Source organism: Lynx rufus, unplaced genomic scaffold, assembly GCF_022079265.1.
Source record: "Lynx rufus isolate CCGP_SWC_20201006 ecotype Redwood Valley unplaced genomic scaffold, mLynRuf1.p SCAF_8, whole genome shotgun sequence".
In the NCBI taxonomy this organism is placed as follows: Eukaryota; Metazoa; Chordata; class Mammalia; order Carnivora; family Felidae; genus Lynx; species Lynx rufus.
Genome location: NW_025814896.1, coordinates 52,462,348 through 52,469,342, shown reverse-complemented (window position 1 = coordinate 52,469,342; position 6,995 = coordinate 52,462,348). Strand labels below are relative to the sequence as shown.

The following is a 6,995-nucleotide window of genomic DNA, read 5'->3' as shown; positions in this document are numbered from 1 at the left end:
TTAATTTTACATAGTTTTCTTTTTTTTTTTTTTTAATTGGCAACTGAGATTTATTTAAATTAAGTCAATGGGCACAGCAGGTGGTGCCTAGCCCTGGGAACTGAGATTTCTCTGGGTGTGGGATGGGACCACAGCTGGCCACCAGCCAGGAAACACAGCCTGTCAACTCTGGGAAGGTCAGTGTCTTCAGCTCCAAGCTCAGCATGGGCCTCAAACAGATTAATAAGTGATTTCCTTCAAATCTATTTCATTTCCTCCTTTGGTTGCCCAACAAAGGCAGTAATGCTGCAAAAGCTGTTCGAGAAGCTCCATTTCATCCAGAAATTGAAGACTCTGTTCTGTTCCCTTCAGCTTGAGGCAATCTGCTGTACAGTTCCATCATGTCAACTGCTGATGCCAATTCCCACCCATTAGACAGGAGCCGTTCTTTCTGTGACTCTAATGACTTGCAGGTCTCCATTTCTGCCAGGTCACACTTTTGCCTCTGCAGTTTTCAATCATGATCTGTCCAAACCAGTCATCCATGTGTGTTCATAGTTTATGAACATGGCAGTCCCAAAACCATTGGCTGCCCACTTGAGAAACTTGGCCATCTGCTCCAGAGTCATGTAAAGCAGCACACATTCAGTTATCAGGAGTGTTGGCAATTGTGGATTCATGTTACATTTCTTTAGCTTCTCTTCCAGTTCAGGTAAGTTTCAGAGATCTGCTTCAATAATGGCATATCTCTTTGAATCCAACAGGTGTCCATTGATTTGAAGTGTGCCCTCTGAATGTAGTTTCATGATGGGTTGTGATAAGAAAGGTTTGATTTGATGCTATGCTTTCTCATGACTATCAATGGAAAGTAGACTTCAAAATATTTACTTGGGAGATCTTCATCCTTTAATCTCCAGATGGTGATATCCATCCCAGCTCCAAGATTTAGAATTTAACAATGACGTTCTGTCTTCAGTAAAAATACTGACTGATGCCATGGACTTCAGCAAAATATTCTGTTAATTTCAGAGGCCTCCCTCTCCTCAGACAGTCTAACAAAATGCTGGATGTAAGGGTCATGCCAGTAGCCAATGCTTACTGTAAACCTAAACAGACTTGTTTGTTTCTTTTCTTGTGAGCTCTGCTGCTTTCAAGTAGATCTGCAAGGCCTTAAGTTTTGAATCACCTCTTACATATAGAAGCATCTTTGCAAGTGCCATGCACACCCTCATCATCTGTGTCTGTTGAGGAAGAAGAACAGGAGGTGAAAGAGGGCCTCCTCAGGCTAGTGGCCATGGGTGTGGAGGTTCTGGGGTGCTATTCCCACTGAGGATGTGGAAGTGGGATCCACAGATGCCCGGGAAGAGCAAGTCTCTGAGAAAGCAGGAGAGATGTGTACATAGTTTTCTTATTCAGATCCTGAGATAGATGATTCATGCCAACTGTCAACAAGGAAGTTAATTATTGTATGGTGAAGAGAATTGAAGTCAATTGATAAAAAGCAATCATTAGTCACTACCAGAAAGATCACTGAGAGTTTTTAACATACCTACAATCTACAGTATCAGTGTTTTCAATCTGAAAGCCTGGAAACCACATCATAAATTTATGATGGTTGTTTGTATAGTTGACCATTGAACAACACATATTTGAACTGTTCAGGTCCACTTATAGATGCATTTTAAAATAAATACATTACAATACTGTAAGTTTATTTTCTTTTCCTTATGATTTTCTTGATGATATTTTCTTTTATTTAGTTTACTTTATTGTAAAAATATAGTATAGAATACATACATATACAACATATGTGTTAATCAACTATGTTATTTGTAAGGCTTTCATTCAACAGTAGGCTATTAGTAGTCAAGTTTAGGGGGAGTCAAAAGTTATAGACAGATTTTCAGCATTGTTGACCTGATCGTTGTTCAAAGGTCAACTATAGTTCTAAAATTTCTGAAAGAAAATTCAATTAACAAATTGATTCCAACTATATATAAAAGAGGATAATACACCATAACTTGGGTTTATCCTAAGTAGCAAGATAGTTTAATATTAGAAAATCCATAAGTACAATTTATTACATTAACAGATAAAAAGAGGGGTGCCTGGATGGCTCAGTTGGTTAAGTGTCTAACCCTTGGGTTTGATTCAGTTCATGATCTCATGGTTGGTAGGAGTGAGCCCCGCATTGGGGTTTGTACCCGCCATTGGGGTTCTCTCTCTCCCTCTCTCTGCCACTCTCTGGCTCTCTCTCTCTCTCTCTCTCTCAAAATGAATAAACTTTTAAAAAATAGATAAAAAGAGAAAAGTCAAAAAATAAAAGAGGGGCACCTGGGTGGCTCATTCAGCTGAGTGTCTGATTATTGCTCAGGTCATGATCTCGCAGTCTGTGAGTTTGAGCCCCATGTCAGGCTCTGTGCTGACAGCTCAGAGCCTGGAGCCTGCTTCGGATTCTTGGTCTCCCTCTCTCTCTGCCCCTCCCCTGCTCATGCTCTGCCTCTTTCTCTTTCAAAAACAAACATTAAAAATAATTTTAAAAAGGAGAGAGAGAGATGGAGAAAAGGTATTGATCAAATTCACCATACATTAATATAAACTATAAGTAAATGAAAAATAGAAAAAAATTCTTATACAGAGAAAGAATGTGAATGAAAAATGAGGAACAAACATCATCTTAAATAGGCACTGTTAGAATCATTCATTTTAAAATCAGGAATGATAGCATGATGTTCACTTTAATTACTTTGATTTTGTGTGACATTGAAAGCTGTAGATAGTGTAAAAAATAAGAGAAAGAAATTACAGGCACAAGATCTAGAAAAGAAAAAATAAAATTTATAATTCTCAACTGATATGATGGTTAACATTTAAAACACACAAAAACCTATGGATAAATTATTAGAAAAAATAGAAGCACCTGGCAATTTGGCTGATTATAAGATTTATATATATTTTTTTTGAGAGAGAGAAACAGAGAGACACAAAGAGAGCATGAGTGGGGGGAGGGGCAGAAAGAGAATACCAAGCAGGCTCCACACGGGGCTCGAACTCGCCAATGGTGAGATCATGACCTGAGTCAAAACCAAGAGTCGGACGCTTAACTGACTGAGCGACCCAGGTGCCCATAAGTTTAATATATATACATATTTTAATGCTTATTTATTTATTTTTGAGAAAGAGAAAGTGTGTGAGCAGGGGTCGGGGGAGAGAGAGAGACAGAGAGAGAGAGAGAATCCCAAAAAGGCTCTTCGCTGTGAGTGCAGACCCTGATACAAGGCTTGATCTCATGGAGTATGAGGTAATCATCTGAAATCAAGAGTTGGATGCTTAACCAACTGAGTGACCCAGGAGCCCCAAGATTAATATATATATATTTTTTGGGGGGGGGGTTTGGTGATGAGGTGTTTCTTTTTATGAAATTTATTGTCAAATTGGTTTCCATGCAACACCCAGTGCTCATCCCAAAAAATGCCCTCTTCAATACCCTTCACCCACCCTCCCCTCCCTCCCACCCCCCATCAACCCTCAGTTTGCTCTCAGTTTTTAAGAGTCTCTTATGCTTTGGCTCTCTCCCACTCTAACCTCCTTTTTTTTTTCCTTCCGCTCCCCTATGGGTTTCTGTTAAGTTTCTCAGGATCCACATAAGAGTGAAAACATATGGTATCTGTCTTTCTCTGTATGGCTTATTTCACTTAGCATAACACTCTCCAGTTCCATCCACGTTGCTACAAAGGGACATACTTCATTCTTTCTCATTGCTACCTAGTACTCCATTGTGTATATAAACCACAATTTCTTTACCCATTCATCAGTTGATGGACATTTAGGCTCTTTCCATAATTTGGCTATTGTTGAGAGTGCTGCTATAAACATTGGGGTACAAGTGCCCCTATGCATCAGTACTCCTGTATCCCTTGGGTAAATTCCTAGCAGTGCTATTGCTGGGTCATAGGGTAGGTCTATTTTTAATTTTCTGAAGAACCTCCACACTGTTTTCCAGAGTGGCTGCACCAATTTGCATTCCCACCAACAGGGCAAGAGGGTTCCCGTTTCTCCACATCCTCTCCAGCATCTATAGTCTCCTGATTTGTTCATTTTGGCCACTCTGACTGGCGTGAGATGATATCTGAATGTGTTTTTGATTTGTATTTCCCGGATGAGGAGTGACATTGAACATCTTTTCATGTGCCTGTTGGCCATCTGGATGTCTTCTTTAGAGAAGTGTCTATTCATGTTTTCTGCCCATTTCTTCACTGGATTATTTGTTTTTCGGGTGTGGAGTTTGGTGAGCTCTTTATAGATTTTGGATGCTAGCCCTTTGTCCAATATGTCATTTGCAAATATCTTTTCCCATTCTGTCGGTTGCCTTTTAGTTTTGTTGGTTGTTTCCTTTGCTGTGCAGAAGCTTTTTATCTTCATGAGGTCCCAATAGTTCATTTTTGATTTTAATTCCCTTGCCTTTGGGGATGTGTCAAGTAAGAAATTGCTGCGGCTGAGGTCAGAGAGGTTTTTTCCTGCTTTCTCCTCTAGAGTTTTGATGGTTTCCTGTCTCACACTCAGACCTTTATCCATTTTGAGTTTATTTTTGTGAATGGTGTGAGAAAGCGATCAAGTTTCAACCTTCTGCATGTTGCTGTCCAGTTCTCCCAGCACCATTTGTTAAAGAGACTGTCTTTTTTCCATTGGATAGTCTTTCCTGCTTTGTCAAGGATTAGTTGGCCATACATTTGTGGGTCTAGTTCTGGGGTTTCTATTCTATTCCATTGGTCTATGTGTCTGTTTTTGTGCCAATACCATGCTGTCTTGATGATGACAGCTTTGTAGTAGAGGCTAAAGTCTGGGATTGTGATGCCTCCTGATTTGGTCTTCTTCTTCAAAATTACTTTGGCTATTCGGGGCCTTTTGTGGTTCCACATGAATTTTAGGATTGCTTGTTCTAGCTTCGAGAAGAATGCTGGTGCAATTTTGATTGGGATTGCACTGAATGTATAGATTGCTTTGGGTAGAATTGACATTTTGACAATATTTATTCTTCCAATCCATGAGCACAGAATGTTTTTCCATTTCTTTATATCTTCTTCAATTTCCTTCATAAGCCTTCTATAGTTTTCAGCATACAGATCTTTTACATCTTTGGTTAGATTTATTCCTAGTATTTTATGCTTCTTGGTGCAATTGTGAATGGGTCAGTTTCTTTATTTGTCTTTCTGTTGCTTCATTATTAGTGTATAAGAATGCAACTGATTTCTGTACCTTGATTTTGTATCCTGCGACTTTGCTGAATTCATGTATCAGCTCTAGCAGACTTTTGGTGGAGTCTACCAGATTTTCCACGTATAATATCATGTCATCTGCAAAAAGTGAAAGCTTGACTTCATCTTTGCCAATTTTGATGCCTTTGATTTCCTTTTGTTGTCTGATTGCTGATGCTAGAACTTCCAACGCTATGTTAAACAACAGCAGTGAGAGTGGACATTCCTGTCGTGTTCCTGTTCTCAGGGAAAAAGCTCTCAGTTTTTCCCCATTGAGGATGATGTTAGCTGTGGGCTGTTCATAAATGGCTTTTATGATCTTTGAGTATGTTCCTTCTATCCCGACTGTCTCGAGGGTTTTTATTAAGAAAGTTGCTGAATTTTGTCAAATGCTTTTTCTGCATCGATTGACAGGATCATATGGTTCTTATCTTTTCTTTTTTTTTTAATTTTTTTTCAACGTTTTTTATTTATTTTTGGGACAGAGAGAGACAGAGCATGAACGGGGGGAGGGGCAGAGAGAGAGGGAGACACAGAATCGGAAACAGGCTCCAGGCTCCGAGCCATCAGCCCAGAGCCTGACGCGGGGCTCGAACTCACGGACCGCGAGATCGTGACCTGGCTGAAGTCGGATGCTTAACCGACTGCGCCACCCAGGCGCCCCTCTTTTCTTTTATTAATGTGATGTATCACGTTGATTGATTTGTGAATGTTGAACCAGCCCTGCATCCCAGGAATGAATCCCACTTGATCATGGTGAATAATTCTTTTTATATGCTGTTGACTTCTATTTACTAGTATCTTATTGAGAATTTTTGCATCCATATTCATCAGTGATATTGGCCTGTAGTTCTCTTTTTTTTTAATGGGTCTCTGTCTGGTTTAGGAATCAAAGTAATGCTGGCTTCATAGAATGAGTCTGGAAGTTTTCCTTCCCTTTCTATTTTTTGGAATAGCTTGAGAAGGATAGGTATCATCTCTGCTTTAAACGTCTGGTAGAACTCCCCTGGGAAGCCATCTGGTCCTGGACTCTTATTTGTTAGGAGATTTTTGATGACTGATTCAATTTCTTCACTGGCTATGGGTCTGTTCAAGCTTTCTATTTCCTCCTGATTGAGTTTTGGAAGTGTGTGCGTGTTTAGGAATTTGCCCATTTCTTCCAGGTTGTCCAGTTTGTTGGCATATAATTTTTCAGAGTATTCCCTGATAATTGCTTGTATCTCTGAGGGACTGGTTGTAATAATTCCATTTTTATTCATGATTTTATCTATTTGGGTCATCTCCCTTTTCTTTTTGAGAAGTCTGGCTAGAGGTTTATCAATTTTGTTTATTTTTTCAAAAAACCAACTCTTGGTTTCGTTGATCTGCTCTACAGTTTTTTTAGATTCTGTATTGTTTATTTCTGCTCTGATCTTTATTATTTCTCTCCTTCTGCTGGGTTTGGGGTGTCTTTGCTGTTCTGCTTCTATTTCCTTTAGGTGTGCTGTTAGATTTTGTACTTGGGATTTTTCTTGTTTCTTGAGATAGGCCTGAATTGCAATGTATTTTCCTCTTAGGACTGCCTTCGCTGCATCCCAAAGCGTTTGGATTGTTGTATTTTCATTTTCATTTGTTTCCATATATTTTTTAATTTCTTCTCTAATTGCCTGGTTGACCCATTCATTCTTTAGTAGGGTGTTCCTTAACCTCCATGCTTTTGGAGGTTTTCCAGACTTTTTCCTGGGGTTGATTTCAAGCTTCATAGCATTGTGGTCTGAAAGT

General features: G+C 39.4%; 1 pseudogene; it reads right to left on the bottom strand.

Annotated features, from left to right (window-relative positions):
- Nucleotides 1-219: 219 nt before the first annotated feature.
- On the bottom strand, nt 220-1,275 carry LOC124502965 (leucine carboxyl methyltransferase 1-like; annotated as a pseudogene).
- Nucleotides 1,276-6,995: the final 5,720 nt, after the last annotated feature.